Source organism: Aulonocara stuartgranti (genome assembly GCF_965226115.1).
Source record: "Aulonocara stuartgranti genome assembly, chromosome: 5".
NCBI lineage: Eukaryota > Metazoa > Chordata > Actinopteri > Cichliformes > Cichlidae > Aulonocara > Aulonocara stuartgranti.
Genome location: NC_138943.1, coordinates 40,352,615 through 40,373,389, shown reverse-complemented (window position 1 = coordinate 40,373,389; position 20,775 = coordinate 40,352,615). Strand labels below are relative to the sequence as shown.

Here is a 20,775-nt window from a genome sequence, read left to right as displayed (position 1 = left end):
AGCCCTTTGCATAGCGGCTGATCCCACACACCCAATGCAAAGCTTCTTCAAGCTGCTGCCGTCGGGGAGGAGACTGCGGAGTCTCCAGGCCAGGACCAGCAGGCTGAAGGACAGCTTCATCCATCAGGCTGTCAGGAAGCTTAACTCCCTCCCGATTCTGCCCCCTCTCCCCTCTCTCCTCCACGGTCTCACTGAACTCTGTCACACACACACAAACACGCACACTCTCTGACTCACTCACTGGCCTGCACCAGTTACCAGTCACTTTGTGGAGCATTGGACTGCCATTACCTCATAAGACTTTGTTGTTACACTTTCTCTTACCGTACACTACTAAATCTCCATTTGCACTATTTGCCTATTTGCACTACTCTGCCTGGTTTACACTCAATGTCACTTACCCATTATATTGTATATTATACAGCTTTCTTGTTATATGTAAAATTGTATTTATTTAAATTTTTACTTTTTAATTATTTTACTTGCATTTTTAATCACTTTTATATTTAAATATATTTAAATGTTCATTTGCTATTTATCTAGGGATTGAAGAGTAACGCAATTTCTATTCTCCGTATGTCCTGTACATGTGGCAGAATCGACAAATAAAGTTGACTTTGACTTTGACTTTGACTCTTTCTTGCTTTACTGAAACGTAGTCTTCCTCATAAACTTGTAGTTTTGCCTGTGCTGCCTTGAGTCCTTTCAGATTTTCCAATCTTTCAATTTCTCTTCTTAAGTCCTCAACTGACTTTCTCCTTGCAGCACTTTCCTCTTGTTGTCTCTTTATCACAGCCACTTTCTCCCTTTCTCTTTGTAACTTGCGCTCAGTTTCCTCCTTTTCCTCCAGGAGACGTTGTGACATTGCAGCAGCTGCTTGCTCTGCGGATATGCGTTTGTCTTCTTCTTCAAGCATTTGCATTCTTTCTCTGTACTTCTCTTGTTCTGTCATTATCTGAAGCACAGCCTTTGTGGCTTCATACTCTGCTGCAGCTTCTTGTCTTTTGGAGGAGGAACCATTAGAAAGAACTGTATTGGCTTTAAATGGACTATGAACTGAGACACTAACAGAGCTAGAGGATGTAAATATAGAGCCTGCATCAGGCCATACAATCTCCTCTTGAGTTTCTCCTTTAATGTGACATTTGATCTTTTGCAAAACTACTGTAGTCACTGATGTGCATTTGTCTAGCTTGGAACGCATATCATGAGGTGGTCCATCCATTGCTCTGTATTCATCATAAATATCATTAAGCTCGGCTGCTTCTCTTTGTACAACGTTCATGTGACCTTCAAGAATGTCAGGTGGATCTCCTTTTATAACAGATTTTTTTGCCACCTTGATTAATGCTTTCCATCTGTCATAAATACTGTCAAAGCGACGTTGCAACCCTTGTAACCTTTGATTATGGAATTCTTTTCCTTTTTCTGTGAGCATGCGAGACCTTTCACTTCTACGTTGCTCTATTTGCACTGTTTGCTCTAAAGAGGTTTCATCCACTTGCCTTGCAGCTTGTTCTGCACTGGGAGCTTCAATTTCTGTCTCATTTGTGTCTGACATTTTGTTTTTCTTGTAATGCACTTATTTGTTGATGCAAAATCTCCCTTTAACTTGACTTGAGTAATGAATTGTGAACTTGGGTGCATTAATTCCCTTCTTGCTAACTTGTGATGCTGTTGTTGTCAGGCTTAACACAGTTCCTTATTGTTTCTCCTTCCTTGTGTCATCTTTCCAAACATAAACTTTAATGTCTGGCTTCTGGACATCTTTATGAAGAAGCAACTGTGAACTTGTGTGTCCATTAACATTTGCAGCAGCTTGGTCCTTGGTGCACTGGCACGATGTTGCCACCAGGGGGCCGGGAATCATGCAGGTCCGAGTTCGACTATCACTTCTACCTCTTCTTAAAGTCAATAAAGAGTTCTTTTACTGATGGCATGAAGTTGGCTTTAATGTTAGTTGTAAGATCTTGGGGTTGTCACAGCTTCACCTTGATCACAAACTACGCCACCGTCGAACTAAAACATAACATAAAATCCAATGAGATAGTAAGACGAGTGAAGTAAAGACATAAAATGATCTATATAACATACAAACATACCTCGCTGGCTGACCCATGCTTTGAGGCAGAAATGAGCACTTTACAGATACTTTTAAGAAACAACTTTCTCTGAATTAAATTGGCTTCTCTTGCTTCAACTTGCCATGCTCACACATCAACATGGGCGTGCATCTCCCTCAGGTGCACCAGTGGAACCAAAATGCAGTACAATAGTTCCTACATGAGAATTTTCACAATAAATGACCTAATGGCATATAAAATATGCATAGTGCAAAACAAAATACATTAACTGAAAGTAAGGCAGTAAAACTATTACTCTTGTTCTCTTCTGCTTGTTTTCTTTTTTCTTTCTCAGCAGGTGATCCAGGTGATTGATATATGCATTTTTTTTTCTCTGCCCGTTCTGTTGGTTTTTGTTTTTTGCCCTTCTCCCCCGTCCCTCTTCTCAGCTGTTTCTCTTTCCCTCTTTCTTTCTCCCCTTCTTTCCCCCAGTCAAGTCTGTCCCGTATTCAGCAAGTGAAAATAAAATAAACAATAAAAGGTGAATCAAATGGACCATTACGGCAAGGCTGGGATGGTCAATTTGGTAAAGTAAATCTGTTGGGCATCTTTGTTTGCCTTTAGACAACAATTCTGATGGCAAAAGAGCCAAACGGGACAGGCCAAAAAAAAGAAGAAAAAAAAAAAAGAAATATTTTTAAATGATCAGCTTGAACATTTTTTTAAAGATTAATGCAACCCCTGAAGTTTCTCCAGGCCTGCTTTGGGACACCCTGAAGGCTTACACCCGTGGACTGATTATATCATATTCAGCAGGCCTGAAACAGAAAAATCAGATGGAACAACGGAAATTAGAAATGGAATTGCACGAACTGCAAGATAAACATAATGAATCACCTTCAGAGCAATTAAGGAATGAAATTCAGGTGGTTAAAACAGCTTTGGAGGCACTATTGACAAGAAAGGCTGAGAAATCTCTTTTCTTCATGAGGCAGAGGTTATGAGTTTGCTAATAAACCTAACCGCTATCTGGCCAATCTTCTTCATAATAAGGGTGCTGGTTGTAATATCCCATGTGTTAGAGACTCATCTGGTTTACCTAAATATTTAATTATTAATGATACTTTTAAAACTTTTTATAAGCAGTTATATACCTCCCAGTTTAAATCAACATTGGAACAAGGTATGCATCACTTCTTCTTAGGACTAAATTTACCTAAAGTTACTGAAATCCAAAGGGATGATTTATGTAAACCTATAACGCAAAGTGAAATTTTGAAAGTTATTCAGATGCTTACAAATAACAAAGCCCCGGGTCCAGACGGGTTCACGGGGGAATTTTTTAAGAAATTTAGTACGATTCTGACTTCCCCACTGTATAAGATGCTTCTGCCCTCTTTTGAGGCAGGCACTCTCCCCCCTCCTTAATGGAGGCTAATATTTCGCTAATTTTGAAGAAGGGGAAACCTCCTGAAGAATGCGCCTCCTATAGGCCTATATCTGTTTTAAATCTCGATTTGAAGATACTTGCTAAAGTCCTGGCTGTACGCCTTGAGCCAATACTACCTTCGATCGTTGAGAATGATCCAACTGGTTTTATACGGGGGCGGTATTCCACACATAGCATCAGGCGCCTACTTAACATTATTCAGCACTCGTCTTTGTTTAACCCTGAAGCTCTAGTCATCTCACTTGACGCTGAAAAGGCCTTTGACCGTCTGGAATGGCCGTTTCTTCTTTTCACACTTCAAGAATTTGGTTTAGGTGACAACTTCGTTAAATGGATCCAGATCCTTTATACTTCCTGTTAGGTATTTTAGTACCATGGTAGCATTTACTGGATATTGTTTTATAGTGACATTATGCAGGAAAACTCTGTCATTCAATAAGGCCCCTTTGTTTTAGTTATTTTTCTCTTTGACCCAAGAATTGATGTGTGAGAATCACAGGCTGGTACAAGGTTGAAATACCACAGAGATCACTCCCTCAGCTACATTAGTTTCTTAATCTTTTAGACGCCTGTTGAAGGCCAAATGGTTTGTTTCAGATTTCACTAATGTAAGAACTCTTCGTTTTGTGCCTTGAAAATATGTCGCTGAGATAATCACAATTGTAGCTGAACTAATAAACTACACAAAGGATGCTTCTTCACCCAAGGGCAGGAAGACGCTGCCTTATCTTGGTCTGTACTGGTTTAAACTGATAATCTGCTGTCTCATGAATTTTACCCTCTATATAAACTGTTGTACTTGTGAATAAAGTTGAGTCACTTTGGGAAGACAATCTAAAGCAGTCTCTGTTTTCTTGTTCTCCCAAGCTGCTCCCGAGCTGCTCGTACTAACACGCTGAATGGCATGCTTGAATATTACTTGAGAATATATTTGACTGTGTTACAGACTAAGGGACATTCTCTGCTGATAGGTGAAGGTACATTCTCTGCTGATAGACGTCCACGCCTCGGAGGAAGCCGATCCACGGAGTAGGCCCTGGAAACAGTTTCCTTCACTTCCCCTCTTTCGGCAGTGATTACCAATGGTTATAGGTCGGACAATTTCAGTATCGAACGTGGCAGTCGGCAGGGCTGTCCGCTGAGCCCTTTGTTATTCTCCCTGGCTATGGAACCCCTTGCCACAGCCATTAGGACGGATGCTGCTATTGAAGGACTCTGTTTGAACAATTCTCAACATAAGATTTCACTTTATGCAGATGACGTCTTAATTTTTCTAAATTCTCCTGCTCACTCAATTACTAGATTAGTTGCGTTAATTTCCCAATACGGCTCCTTCTCAGGCTACAAGATCAATTTTTCTAAAAGTGAGGCTATGCCCCTCTCTGTTCTAAATGAGGTTGATCCAAACATTTCTCAGCCTTTTCCTTGGTCTCCCTCCGGTTTCACTTATTTAGGGGTAAAGATTTCACCGAATCTAAAAGAAATGTATAGTCTGAACTACACCCCTTTAATTCAGACCATCAATCGCGATTTGGGTAGGTGGTGCAGCCTCCCTCTGTCTCTCTTAGGTCGTATTCATCTGGTCAAGATGAATATCCTCCCTCGCCTCTTGTATTTATTCCAGATGTTACCGCTTGCTCTGTCAAAAAGGTTTTGTCAAAATTAAATGGTTCAATTATTTCTTTTATATGGCGTAAGAAAAGACCTACACTCAAAAAAATGAAACGTTGACTTTAATTAAAATTATTTTGTCAACAGGTTCCACGAAATTGAATTATGTTAGTTTAAAGCAAAAATCTTTAGTTCATCTAATTTAAAAAAACTACTTAAGATTAACAAGACATATTTAAGACTAACTAAATCAAGTTATGTTGTATGAACAAAGATGATATATTTTCAGGTTAGATAGTTTAGATTAGTTACTTCAACACATTTCTTATTTGTGGCAGTAAAATGTTAAATTTAAGTTAGATTAATTCAAATATTATATTTTCAGCCACCTTGTGCTTTATTAATTAGTTTTACATAAATCTATTTTGTCAACAGGTTCCACACAAATGAATTAAGTACATCCAACTTATTTTTTAAAATTTCTTTTATTGCCAACACATTCAGTGAGCATTTGTGTAAACCCAGTCCAAAATAAAACACAACAGCTCATTAGGGTTAGTAATTAACAGTATGTAGACAGATGCAACATCAAGACTTTAAATTAAATGTCTGTATCTACCAGAAATAGAAGAAGAAAAAAAAACGCATTGAAGATCACATAACACATTGATAAGATGACACTTGAGTTATGCACATGTGATGCTAGTAAGGTCTGTGAGTGTTTTTTTCTTTTAGTGTCTAAAATGGATAGCAAAGTTGCTATTTGCAATGATTGCTTAGGGTCAGTCCAGTAACACAATGCCAATGAAGTGCTTGCCTTTAACAATGCAAAGTGAAGTGTCCACCTCAACAGCCACAATTTAAAAAAAATTTATGTAACAACAACAATAACAATAATAATAATAATAATAATAATAATAATAATAATAAATAGTCCACTGATATTAGCAATCAAAGAAAATTACATCACCATCCCAAATAAAACTTTAACAAAACATGCCAACATTATGGTCTAACAATAAAACAGCTTGTCAGCGTTCAGTTTTTTTGCAACAGCACAGCAGTAACCATTTAATACTTGCCACTGTCAACATTTATTTTACTAGTGTTTGGGCAAAAAACTTCAGATGTAAACATTTTAACATGGAAACAATTGTTCGTCTTTAAAAGTCCACAAAATATACATTCATCCTGCATTCCCAACTTGGATGATCTGATATCCTCGTGTTGGTGTTGTTCCCAGACCATCATGAAAATGTTGTCACATTGTTGTGACGTTATTCTTTTGCGCGCCAAGCCATTCGTGCATTTATGAAATTCCAATGTTGCAAGGACAATATCAATTCTGCTTACTGTTTATTAAAGGGTTACGGTTAGGGTTAGGGTCAGTTGATCGGCGGACAGAGGCGGTTTCACGCAGCTTAAGTACAGTTTTTTGTTTTACGCCGGTTTTTCCCGAAGTCGCAAAAGTATGACGTCACAACATTCTGATTGGTCACTTGCAATGTTGATCCTGGAACAACATTTAGTATGATGATCTGGGAACAACACCAACACGAGGATATCAGATCAACCTCCTAACTTACCCTTATTTTTAGTATGTATTGCAATTACCTTTACAATGCACACAATGTAACACAAACTGAATATGAACATATTTCCACCTCATAACAATATGCCTTGAACGCTAATATACACACCACCCTTCAACATTTCTGGTGCAGTATCATCTCTCAATTAAATCCTTTAAATCTCAATACTTTTGATTGTCTCTTACTAGCCCCCCACAACAGTAAAATCTCTCAAATTGTAGTAGTTTACAAACTTTTCAAAATGTTCTAAATTTCTCTTAAATGTAATTTTCCCGTTATCTGTCATTTACAAATTACCATTTTATTCCCATTCAGCCTCCGAAAAACTTCTGTCCATCTGACAGAACATTCATCATCCAAATTAAAGGTTGGCTTATTCATTCAGTGTATTCTTGAGCAACTGTACCTTGGTCAAGAGTCTGCTGACATACAGATGAAGGAAGAGCTTCTGAAGTACTTCAAAGAAAGCTTTCAGTCTTGAGGTTAACTGAGATTCAGTGCATATATCCCACCCATTAAGAGTGCACATGCAGAGGCCAGGTCTTCCAGGTCATGCAGGACACACTAGATGGTTATACCCACATCGGCTGGAGGAGTGCTGGCATCAGCTCTTTCGATGGTAAAGATAGCAAGGGTAATTTGTTCCAGCTCCCTCTGAACAGCTGTAGCTTAGACACAAAAACATAGAAAAATGGCATCCAGTTTTAAAAAAAGAAAGAAAAAGGGCCAAAGCTACCCTTTAATGACGTAAACACAATATTAGGAACATGCACCCCAGTGTGCCACTATTTCAGACTACAGATTCAACGATAAATATAAATAGTTTGGGTATACAAGAAGATTTCCCAAAACATTTAAACAGGTTCCATGCAAATTACAACAACAACAACATTACAACATGCAACAACATTAGTTATTCAAAATTTGGTTTAATACAGATAAAAAACTAAACTAAAATTACCAACCAATTATTCTTTGAAGAGGATGCTTGGGTCTTCATTCAGGTAAAAAGGTAGTGCCCTGAGGACACACTCCCTCCCCTTTTCAATACTTTCCTTCTGTAGAGAGTGGCAGAGATACAGGAAGAGAAAACAGATATACTTTAGGATGACAGAAACTCATATTATACGCAAAATGAATGACATAGCCACTGCACAGATAGACATGTACACAAGACCAACTAATCATCACATGGACATGAATAGTTAACCTGTTGGGCAGGGTTTCCACCACATTATATATGTCCATAATGGAGGTAAAGACAAACTAATACATCATCTTTTTTGCATTCAAAACATAACATAAAAACATTCACTTCTGGTTTAACCTAAATCAAGGGATCAGATTTTACATATGTTTAGGTAATTTAAATTTTCCAACGTTTTGAGTACCAAACTTTGTCTTGCTTAATATAAATGTAAGTGCACTGTGCAGCTACCATACACTAGCTGTTTAAATTTGAAAATGATCTTATTAGCCATAATATTTTGCTACCAACAGAATAACGCACCTGTGTGGCTGGGGCCAAAGTTTGTCTAATTTTCTTCCCTGCAACGCCTCCTTTTTTCTTGAAGACTTTTATGAGCTGGTCAGTGTATTGGTCAAGTTGTGTAAAAAGCCTTGGAACATGTGCAGCAGTAGTAATCCTCACATATTCTGCTTCCACCTGAAAATATGTCAACAAACACAACATACTGTACTGTAAATATACATACTATATGTACACATATACAAACTAAAACTAATGTAGTAAGACCTCATTAAAGCTATAATTTTAACACAAACATTTACACAAAATGCTAATGGAGCCATTACAGCTTTTATTGTTATTTATCAAGTTCCAAAAAATATTGATCACAGCTGATCTGAAAAGAATTTCATGCCTCAGGCCCTTGAACTGCAACCTTTACCATGGTTCAGATGTGGAGAAGAAATAACAGGGGCATGGGATGGGTCACAAAAGAAAACTTAACTTATAAAACAGTTTTGTTTTTAAAAGTATAACAGTTCACATACCACATACAAGCTCAGCAATACCACATACACCACATCAGTATAGGAGGGAGCAGGTAAAGGCAGGATCTGAGATTTATAAAGTAAAACAAGAAATTCATTACTTAATTTCAAGAAGCAAATTATTGTTTGAATTACAACTAAATAAAATACTACTCAGAAGAAAAGCAAGAGATTGACACTGCCATGTGCTAACTTTCTATAGAAGCAATTATCACCAGGTCTGTCGACCTCCATTGTCTGTCCACTCATATGTCTTGAATAATTTTATTAAAAAAATTAAGTGTGTACTTTCACAAACTGTAATTTATAACTACATTGATATGTATAACTCCGCTAGGAAACATGCTGTATTTACAGACCATTTTTACATAATACAGATTACTGATAGAGCAGAACAATGGTGTCACAGTGGCTTTCGCCCTTGACTTTTTGGATTTTAAATGTCACTTTATGCTATCCTTGCTATCCTATTCGATATTTCCGACTCTCGGATTACAGAAAAGGAATCCCAAGAAAGCAAATGGAAAAATAACCCCTTGAAAGAATAACCCCATGAACCCCTGTAGCTAATCCCTTAATAAAACAAAAAACAATAAAAATGTTTCTTACACAGTCCACAAAATAAGCATGTCCAGGACCCAGTAAAACTAATGTAAAACAAGCGCACGCAAATGATATAACATGTCTTGTAAGACAAACGCAAAATATAACCATGCTGGACATATAGATACTACACAACATAGTCAAAGAAAAAAAGTGGTCTTACCTCTCAAAGAAACAGTAGCTTGGCGCCAAAACAGCCTTTTTCAGTTAAATTTGAAGTCTTGCGCATGAGCAGGCACAAGCCGTGAAACCTTCTTGTTCTGCGCGGTTTCATTACAACTGTTTTTGCATTACTGCCACCTTGTGGATATACAAGGTATATCGATCCTAATTGACTTAACTTAAATGTTATGCGATCAAGTAACACATTAGTATTATGTACGTTGAATAATAGACACAATTACGTAGACTTGATTAGAAAAACATATGTTAACTTAACAAAAACATATATTTTAAGTAAAATGAAAATAAATAATTAATATACACTGAACAATCCACCTCATTCATTTTTTTGAGTGTAGGCTGAGATACAGTTTTCTGTGTTTGCCTGTTCAGAAAGGTGGTCTTGCCGCTCCCTCCTTCCCACAATACCTCTTGGCTGCACAGTTTAAATTTCTTACAGAATGGTTTATGGACGATCCGGATTCCATTTACCTCAGCGCTGAGTCCACTTCTTTAAAGGGTATCCGTTGCGGAACCTGCTATATATTTCCTCAGATAAAGCCACAGTTCTAACACAAGATAATATGGTGCTAAAGAATATGCTCGTTATTTGGCGCAAAGTCAGGCGCCTGGAAGGATATTATAATTGTTTCTCCCTTCTTACTCCTATTCATGAAAACCCTGACTTCTTACCTGGTCTTCGGGCTGGTTTTGCGGACTGGTCTCAAAAAGGGATTAATACAGTGGGTGATCTTGTTCATGAGAACTCTCTTCTTACTTTTAATCAACTGAAAAGCAAGTTTGGTCTGACCAATAAGGATTTTTTGAAGTGCTTTCAGGTAAAGCACTATATTACTTCTAAATCGAAGGATTTTAATGGAGGGTTTGGTCTTTCTCCTATAGAATCACTCATGGTAAAAACTACCCAGGTAAAATGTATCACTAAAAAGATTTATAACATTCTGTCTGATCTTAGAATGGATAATTCTAACAAAATCAAGGGCCAATGGGAATCAGACGTAGGCGCTATAGATGCTGAAGCTTGGGATGAGTTGTGTTGTCGTCCTTTTAAAGCCTTGGCATCTAATTCTATTTGGGAAAGGCAGTTTAAACTTATAAATAGGCTTTATATTACACCTGAGAAGAGACACATGATGTTTCCAGCTTTGCCTAATCTCTGTAACAAATGTCAGTCTGCTGTTGGTTCCTTTTTTCATTGTCTGTGGAGCTGCCCTGTTATTCTACAGTTTTGGAGATCACTCATAGATAAGCTATGTACTATATTTAATTGCCGACTGCATCTGGGTCCAAGGACTTGCTTGTTAGGACTAAATGATGAGCTACCTGCCGGCTTTCGCAGCAAAGATCTCCTTCACATACTGCTACACTACGCTCGAAAGTGCATTATGGTACTGTGGATTTCTGATAAGGCTCCATCTGTCAACCAGTGGCTACAGTCTGTGATATGTATTGTGCCAATGGAAGCCTTCTCTACAGCACTTAAGGACAAACCTTTCCTTTTCTATCGCATATGGGACCCTTTTTTGGGCCATCTGGGCACTCCCTCTGCTCAGAGGTTGAAATTGGGCTTACGGGATTTAGCCTGGCAACAAAGGGACGATTGTTAACCTTTTTCATTGTTTATTACTATTGGCTTTTTCTTTCTGCCTCCCACGTCCTGCTATACATGTAGATGCATCTTTGTCCTGTGTATGTATATGCTGGTGACTGCTGTTTTCCTGCTTTGCAATTAAAAGTTCAATAAAAAAAAAAAAAGAAAAAAAAGAAGAAGCGGCAGGCAGAGTTAAGAGCTCTGCCCACCCGGGGTAAGTCTTTTGACTTGTCCCCTTTTAGTGAATGAAAGCTGCCTAAAAGAGTAGTGACTCCCGCTGCCTCCCTTTCTTTAGTGCACCGAGGGCGCAGAACGCGGAGAGGAAGGCGAGGACGCCGCCGGGTTTCCCTCCTGCACCGCCTCACTGGATTTTTAATTCTTATACCGTGGCGGACGCCACTGGACTTTTAATGTTGTGTTTTATTGATTTTTATTGTGTTGTCCCCTGACCAGGGTTGTTTTAATTCATTTTACATTTTTAACTATTTAAATATAATAAATTATATTTTAATTATACAGTTTTTAATTCGTGTGCTTTCCCTTGGCGGCTCCACTGCTCTGTCCGTTTGGAGGAAGGTTTCCCTCCTTTAAAAACTCTGTGGAAAAAAAACATCACCTTCGCTCCGTTACAAAAGCAAACCACCTGAAAATTTTTAGCATTTTGTGTATCCCACAGATGTTGATTACCTTCTGCCAAACTTGTAGGGTGTGGGTTAACCAGGGGTTCCCCAGCTTTTCCAGCCGGCACATTAGACCCTTACCTGCCATTACAGCTTGTAGGGGGAATCGGTCCAACAGGCTGGACTGAGTGCCATAATAGTAATTCCTGAAGCAGGGGAGACCCAATCCTCCCTTTTCCTTGGAGAGCTGGAGGGTAGCATATTTAATCCTTGGCTTTCGGCCCTGCCAGATAAATCTGGAGATCCATTTGTCCCACTCAATAAATTGGTAATCGTTCACTTCTATTGGCAAGTTTCTAAAAAGATAAAGCAGTCTGGGGAGCGTGTTCATCTTGATTGTGGTTACCTGGGAGCTGAGACTCAAAAAGGGGACCAGATTCCATCTGTGCAAATCAGCTTTTATACTTGCAGATATTGGCTCGTAGTTTGCCTGAAAGAGCCCCAAGAGGTCCGCAGTCAAATATATTCCCAGGTACTTAATTTTGTAATTATCCCAATTTACTTTAAATTTCCTACGTAAAGCTGCAGAAGCTGTATAATTTAAAGTCATCACCTGTGTTTTTGAAATATTGACCTTATAACCAGATAACTTCCCCAAATCACTTAAAGTAGACATTAACTCACTAAAAGACCTCTCCGGCTCCCGCAGGTAGACCGGTACATCATTGGCAAACATTACCACTTTATGTTCAACTCCTGACAATGCAATACCCCTAATGTTATGATTTTGTCTAATCGCTTGGACTAATGTTTCTATGAATAAATCAAAGAGAAGTGGCGAGATTGCACAACCCTGCCTACAGCCACGTTCCAGAGCAAAGGGCTTGGAGAGATCACCATTCACCTTAATACAGGCTGAGGGTTGAGCATACAGACCTTGGATTACTCTAATAAACTTGTCTTGAAAGCCAAACTTCCCCAGAACCTTATACAGAAATCAGTCCAGTTTTCCATGTGGGAACAGCGTTTACACTGGAATCTGCCTTTGACGGCTTTTTTAGAGCAAATATGAATTCAGCAGTATAACTGACACACAATACAAAACAATACCTACACAACACACTAAGTACAGCCTCCAAACACGCTAAACATCACTAATGTCTCTTTCGCTCGCCCGCTTTCCGTTGCGGGTGTCACCCCTAAAAACTTCCCCTTCTCCCTAAACAACCAAATGTCACATGTTACCTTATCATTTTTTTTGATTGGCTGACATGGTAAACTCTAACACCAATAGGGAAGTTTTTTTTTTCTCTTTCTTTTTTCACTCGCAAAGGGAGAGTGTTTGCTAGTCTGTAGAAAACTTCTACAGACTTCCCGCTGTAAACGCCACTGTTTTGTTCAGAAAAAAACATCGTGTGTAGTTTTTATCCTAACTCTGGTTTTACGTGGCCCATCGACACAATTCAAAAACTGGTATATAGTTTGAAGTCCACACTTTCGACCAGTGTTGGGAAGGTTACTTTTAAAATGTATTCCATTACAGAATACAGAATACATGCCCCAAAATGTATTCTGTAACGTATTCCGTTACGTTACTCAATGACAGTAACGTATTCTGAATACTTTGGATTACTTAATATATCATCATGCTTTTTACAACAACGTGAATGTACTATTGCTGTGTGATTTATTACTATTACTGAAGGTCCGCGACTCCGAACTGTAGTAAAGGGACCTCTGACTAATACGGCGGGGTCCCTGTCGGCTCGTAGCCGAAAAATAGCTTTACTTTGTTGTGTGGGTCAACTTTTCTTGCGAGAGACAGAGAGAGGCGTTGAAAGGCTGCTCCAACAGAACTTATTGTTTTCGGAGGAAAACACGAACACGGTGTACAGTCGAGTCTTAATAGCTTACTTACAACTGGGCTCGTCAGGCTCTCTTCTTGGCTGCAGTGGTTATTATTATATTTACATGCTTCCAGCTCCCGTTTTTCCTCGATGACAACTCGTACCTTTCCACTCCCCTTTTTCTCCCTCCTCGCGCTCACAGACCCATAACGTGTATGGCAGTCCATTCTCTCTGCAACACGGACTACACTGAACATGATGCTTCATTCTTTAGAGCTATGCTTGTAGCATTCTGCCTGTTAGCTTAGCACAACAACAACAACAACAACAACAACAACGAAAAGGCGCTCTCTCACCCAGGAAACACACAGTCGCAGAGAGAGAGAGAGAGCGTCGCCCTGTAACCATGGCAACCGTAGCGCTGCTGCCTGGAACAACAGAACGTAGCTGTCAAACAAAACCCAAACAGTCCTGACCCGCGACAATATGAAACAGGAAAGTACCGCAGTGTAATCCATTTATTTCAACAAAGTAACTGTATTCTGAATACCACCTTTTTAAACGGTAACTGTAACGGAATACAGTTACTCATATTTTGTATTTTAAATACGTAACGGCGGTACATGTATTCCGTTACTCCCCAACACTGCTTTCGACCCAAGTTGAAATAGAGACTCTGAATCGCTGCATCTTGTAGCTGTGTCCTCTTAAATTGGTCATGGGATTTTGACACGCCCGGCGACCCCAGAGGGTTAAGTGGGAGGCGATAGAAATTAATTTACCTCTCATTACCGCTTTGAGCGTATCCCAAAGAATAGTTGGAGATACCTCCCCTGTGTCATTAACATCTAGATATTCTTTAATGTCTACCTTTAATTTGGAAACTATGGCAGGATCATTAAGGTTAAATTTCCACAATGTGGTACGTTTTTTCCTAGCCACCTGCAAAGATAGAGATAAGACTGTGGTCAGATAGATCTCTTGTTAATATGTCACAGTCCCTGACCCTACTTTAAACTTTAAACATGAAAAACTAGTCCAGCCTTGCATACACTTTAAATGAACCAGAGTAATGAGTGAAATCTATGGTAGATGCCTAGCGGTCCCTCCATACATCTATTATCCCCATCTCTACCATATAGGAATTGACTTTTCTAGTAAGTGCTGTTACCTAGTTGGTCGGGGTGGAGGAGTCTAGTTTAGGGTCAAGTCTAAAGTTAAAATCCCCCCCAAAGACAACTATCCCCTGAAAATCCACCATTAAATCAAACATATTCCTATAGAATAGCCAATCGCTCCCGGGGAGAGCATAAACATTTAAAATTGTGATTTCAGACCCCTCTATCCTTTCTGTTATTGTAACAAATCTGCCTTCCTCGTCACAGAGTTCTTAGATATGTTCATAGTTAAGTGTACCAGAGATAAGTGTAGCCACACCCGTCTTGTGTTTGGACTTAACGGAAGAGGAGAATACATATTTAAAACCCTTTCTTTTCAATCTCAAGTGATCTACTTGGTTCATGTGTGTCTACTGAAGTAGTGCAATCTGGGCCTTCTCCTTCCTTAGTTTGGACAGTATCTTATTCATCTTAATCACGTTCAGAACCCCGTTAACATTAAAAGAGATTACTTTCACTGACTCACTTCCCATAAAGATATATTAAGTTACCACAGCGCATAAACTCAATAGCAGCAGGCAACCCCCTCTTAAAACAGTAACAAGTGAAAAAAGTTAAGAATAAACAGAAAACATTTGAACATAACTGGATCTTGAAAGCTCCAAAGCTGGCTTCTGACAGTGGAGCACTTCCACTGACACCCTCACAACTTGAAGGGAAACCCCTTATTACTCCCTGAGTTAGGGGGCCTTCCACTGCGACGGCAGTCACAGCACGAGAAGCCCCACCCATTTTAGCTCGACAGTAACCATAATTCACCATGTTGTTGTTAAGGTTCACATAATTGAGGAAGGAGAGTACAAACAACCAGGTCCAGAAGATCTTGGTCAAACAATTGATTTTAATGAATACACGCGTGGGAAGACCAGTCTGTACGCAGACAGGGATTGATCTTCGACTTAATCAAAGCATACACAGATTTTTATAGCATCAGGGTTTGAATTAATGACGCCCCTTCATACGTCACAGACAGAATATATACACACGTCAAATCAAAACCACAATGACTTTTAACACAGTTTAAAAGAACGTTGTCTTCGTCTTGATGGCAGGTACATCCTGTCACTGCCGGATGCTCGCTTGTCATCTTGACACCTCAGCAGCAGTTCTGCGACAAACTGCTCTTTTTGCAACCCCAAGCAAAACATGATTAAACTTCCACCTATAAATGATTCTCTCTAACTGAGTGTGTGTGTGTGTCTATGTCGTCCTCAAATGCTCTCTCATCTCACCTGTTGCACTTCGGACCTTTTACCAGACCAGAGGCTCATCCTTATGTGTAATAACCTAACTGAAACTACATGTACTATGTTGAATAAATGTTTTAATCAAGAACTTCTACTAAAAACTTAATAAAAGAATATAAAAGTATAACAGACAATTTGAATAAGCTAGTAATTCAAATAGCCTTGTCTAACCTGCTCCTCAGAATAACTTAGACTCTGCTTTCACTTCTGCAAACTCTCTGCAACTTCCTGTCAGCCTGCAACTTAGTCTTTCTGAAAGACACACACACTGTTTAAACCTCTGAATACAATATCAATACTGTAAATTATATTATTAATGCAATGGTTTACTTACAGCTGGGCTCGTCAGGCACTCTTTTTGGCTGCAGTGGTTGTTATCATATTCTATCTCCTGTTTCTGCTCGGTTTCAACTCGTAATTTTCGACTCTCCTTTTTCTCCTTCCCTCACGCTCACACACACAGTGGGGGGGGGGGGGGGGGGGGCAGTCCCACACGTTCTCCCTGCAGCACGGACTATACTGCCCGTGAGGCTACAGTCTTAAAGGGCCATGCCTGTAACACTCAGCTCATATTGCCTTTATATTAAATCAATTTGTGAATAATACGTTTTAAAAGATTTCTTCACATCAATATGCAAGTAGAGGTGACGTAATTTAGTGATTCACCTGATTCACCTGATCCAGCCTTAACTATAAGCTTTTTCAAAAAAGAAAGTCTTAAGCCTAATGTTGAAGGGGCTGAAGGGTCTGCTTTCCATACTACTTTTAAATATCCTAATAACCACAAGTAAGCCAGCAGTCTGAAAGTTATGTGCTCTAATTGGGTGATATGGTACTATGAGGTCTTTAAGATGTCTGTCAAAGGACTGTAAGGCCAGTATGTGGAGTGGGCCCAAAAGCAGGCTCAGTTGAAAGCAGGGACGATTTTAGCCCATTTTTGGGGGTGCTTCATGTTTGCTGCCCTACAATCCGTCCTGCTCTGTAGTAAAATCAGCGACATTTGACTGTCCTGTTGCTCCCATTGAAATGTATACAGCCTATTTAAAATCTAAAACTTAACATTGTCCGTAGCCTGCTGTTGTTATCACTGTCCTGTTTGAAATGTAATGAGAGAAACTGGTTATTTTGTCATATGTGCTGATATTGAACCCAAGGTACTAACTAGCTAATTGACTGGATGCCCATTAACCTTATAACTCCTGGTGTGTGTGTGTGTGTGTGTGTGTGTGTGTGTGTGTGTGTGTGTGTGTGTGTACAGAGAGACAGGCAGGTTCATAATGGATATAAGGAAGTTTTTTTAAAAACAAGAGCCACGTTTAGGTAAAAGTGTGAGATCACATGATCTATCAATAAAGGATAATGTTGGATCATCCATCCATCCATCCATCCATCTTCATCCGCTTTATCCGGGGCCGGGTCACGGGGGCAGCAGCCTAAGCAAAGAGGCCCAGACCTCCCTCTCCCCAGCCACCTCCTCCAGCTTATCTGGGGGAATACCAAGGCGTTCCCAGGCCAAGCGAGAGATATAATCTCTCCAGCGTGTCCTGGGTCTGCCCCGGGGCCTCCTCCCGGTGGGACATGCCTGGAACACCTCACCCAGGAGGCGCCCAGGGGGCATCCTTGTCAGATGCCCGAACCACCTCAGCTGGCTCCTTTCGATGTGGAGCAGCAGCTGCTCTACTCTGAGCCCCTCCCGGATGGCCGAACTTCTCACCCTATCTCTAAGGGAGAGGCCAGCCACCCTTCGGAGGAAGCTCATTTCTGCCGCTTGTATCCGCGATCTCGTTCTTTCGGTCACTACCCACAGCTCGTGGCCATAGGTGAGGGTAGGGACGTAGATCGACCGGTAAATTGAGAGCTTCGCTTTTACACTCAGCTCCCTCTTCACCACGACGGACCGGTGCAGCGTCCGCATTACTGCAGCTGCAGCCCCAATCCGTCTGTCGATCTCCGGCTCCCTTCTCCCATCACTCGCGAACAAGACCCCGAGATACTCGAACTCCTCCACTTGGGGCAGGAACTCATCCCCGACCTGGAGTGGGCACTCCACCCTTTTCCGGCTGAGAACCATGGCCTCAGATTTGGAGGTGCTGATCCTCATTCCCGCTGCTTCACACTCGGCTGCGAACCGTTCCAGTGCGAGCTGGAGGCCCTCACCCGATGAAGCCAACAGAACCACATCATCTGCAAAAATCAGAGATGAGATTCTGAGGCCACCAAAGCGAAAGCCCTCCGCCACTTGGCTGCGCCTAGAAATCCTGTCCATAAAAATTATGAATAGAACCGGAGACAAAGGGCAGCCCTGGCGGAGCCCATCACCCACCGGGAACGAGTCCGACTTATTGCCGGCAATGCGAACCAAGCTCCTGCAACGGTTGTATAGGGATCGAATGGCCCGTAGCAATGGGCCAGACACCCCATACTCCCGCAACACCTCCCACAGGACACCCCGAGGGACACGGTCGAATGCCTTCTCCAAGTCCACAAAACACATGTAGACTGGTTGGGCAAACTCCCATGCACCCTCAAGTATCCTGGAGAGGATAAAGAGCTGGTCCAGTGTTCCGCGACCAGGACGAAAACCGCATTGTTCCTCCTGTATCCGAGGTTAGACTAACGGACGAACTCTCCTTTCCAGCACCCTGGCATAGACTTTCCCAGGGAGGCTGAGGAGTGTGATCCCCCTGTAGTTGGAACACACCCTCCGGTCCCCTTTCTTAAAGATGGGGACCACCGCCCCGATCTGCCAGTCCACAGGTACTGCCCCTGATCTCCACGCAACATTGCAGAGGCGTGTCAACCAGGACAGCCCTACAATGTCCAGAGCCTTCAGGAACTCGGGGCGGACCTCATCAACACCAGGGGCTCTGCCACCAAGGAGTTGTTTAACTGCCTCAGTGACCTCGCCTCCGGAAATTGGCGGGTCATTCCCCTCATCCCCAGACTCTGCTTCCTCCTCAGAAGACGTGTCAGTGGGATTAAGGAGGTCCTCGAAGTATTCCTTCCACCGCCTAACAATTTTCTCAGTCGACGTCAGCAGCGCTCCGCCAGCACTATACACAGTGCAGGTAGAGCACCGCTTTACCCTCCTGAGACGTCTCACGGTTTGCCAGAATCTCTTCGAGGCAGTCCGAAAGTCTTTTTCCATGGCCTCTCCGAACTCCTCCCACACCCGACAGCAGATAAAGGATCTTTATCTGCAGTAAAGATCTTTTCATACATTGTATACATTGTACCATAAGCCAAGGTGTCTCCATTTTTCTAATTTTTTTAATAATATTTTGTACATTTCAAGGACTCTTCTATTTTTGGAATGTATTTTTTATGTATCTTTATTATATTATACACACACATTAAAAGTGAATCTCTGTCCAAAAAATGCACTGTTTACTTTTTACTCACTGTGAGCATCATTCATTATTCTCCCGCAGTAATTAAGGTTAATGTCAATGGAAAATTGTACTTAGTAGTCAGTATAATCTTTTAATAATATAAGTTTACATATGGTAGTGATAGGATGTGCAATCCTTAATAGTCTGCAAAAGCTTTGCGTGCATTCCAGAGTGCTCTGGCATTCACACCCACATCCTAGGAGCATGGGAAAAGTCGTACCTTGTCTTATTGTTTTACGGTAGGATTAACGTAGCTATGTCAGTTTTAGTCTAAGTGCCCTTTTTTAAATATAGATTAACTGTTGGATTTTCCAGACCAGCAGGTTAAGTGAAGTCGTTTATGGGGTCACACTCTGACACACACACACACACACACACACACACACACACACACATACACCTCCACATTCCAATGTAAGGAATAAACGCCCACTGAAGTATAAATAAAGACCAGGGCAGTCTCAGCGTGGCGAGTCTCTGAGCCCTCACTCTCTCGTGCGAGCGTTCTGGTGACTGCCCTTGCTAGCAAGAAAACTGTGTGTTTCTCTGTGTGATTCTCAGCTGAAGAAGTGTTAGAATATATTTCTTAACAGTTAGGATATGTTTTTTTTTTTATTTTTTATTTTTATTCCAATCCATTCTTCTTTGGCAGCATTTAAATAGCCATTATCAGATTTGATGATTTTGTTACAGACTTTTCAAAAAGTGTTTTGCTTTTGTTTTCACAAACGTGGGATTAAATTGTGTTAAAATGTACAAAACAGTGATGTCATGTTTTGAGAAGAGGACTCAGGCACAGAGAGACTTGATGAATTTAAGAATCTTATGATTTAATAAAGAAATTTGCAGACTTGCACTGAGAGGGTAAAATTATGATGACTGATAATGGAGATGAAGACAACAGACGATGAGGACAGGGAGGAACAGGGGTTTAAATGCACCAAGGAGACAGTCAGAGAGAACTCGGGACAAGTGGAGACATTTAGGGATGCAGGGACTGACAGAGACAGGGAAGAAGTCTCATTGTGACGAGTAAAGTTTGGGCACCTCTTTGGGTGCTCAGCACCCCCAAAGCTCTGATCCTAGAATCGCCCCTGGTTGACAGACTGGTTCACAATAATTTATTTAACTTAGGAGTTTCAACAATGAAAACATGGCAGAAGCGAGAGTCTCATGTGGGTCAGAGGGAAAGAAGGGTTGTTGCCAGGCAGAGAACACGGCCAGTAAGTAAATCTTGATAGAGTCAATCCTTACTTAAAAAGCAGCAAGGAGCTCTTGGAGGAAGCAACAGAGCTAATGTTCAGGTGAGTGGTGAGAAGGACTCTCAAGACAAGAACTGGAATTAAAAAGCTCCTCCTAAGCTCAGCTCTGCTGAGCCCCCC

At 40.8% G+C, this 20,775-nt stretch overlaps 1 long non-coding RNA gene across 3 annotated transcripts; it reads right to left on the bottom strand.

The window, feature by feature from the left end:
* Window positions 1-5,590: 5,590 nt before the first annotated feature.
* On the bottom strand, window positions 5,591-9,847 carry LOC309707031. 3 transcript variants are annotated; one of them, XR_014276876.1, is made up of 5 exons: window positions 9,499-9,847; window positions 8,733-8,798; window positions 8,227-8,382; window positions 7,682-7,774; window positions 5,591-7,384 (listed from the first exon to the last, which is right to left on the bottom strand). It is a non-coding gene; the product is annotated as an uncharacterized lncRNA (long non-coding RNA). The 3 variants fall into 3 exon arrangements; XR_014276878.1 differs by lacking the exon at window positions 9,499-9,847 and adding an exon at window positions 9,342-9,395; XR_014276877.1 differs by lacking the exon at window positions 9,499-9,847 and having other exon boundaries at window positions 8,733-9,409.
* Between the last annotated feature and the right edge of the window lie 10,928 nt (window positions 9,848-20,775).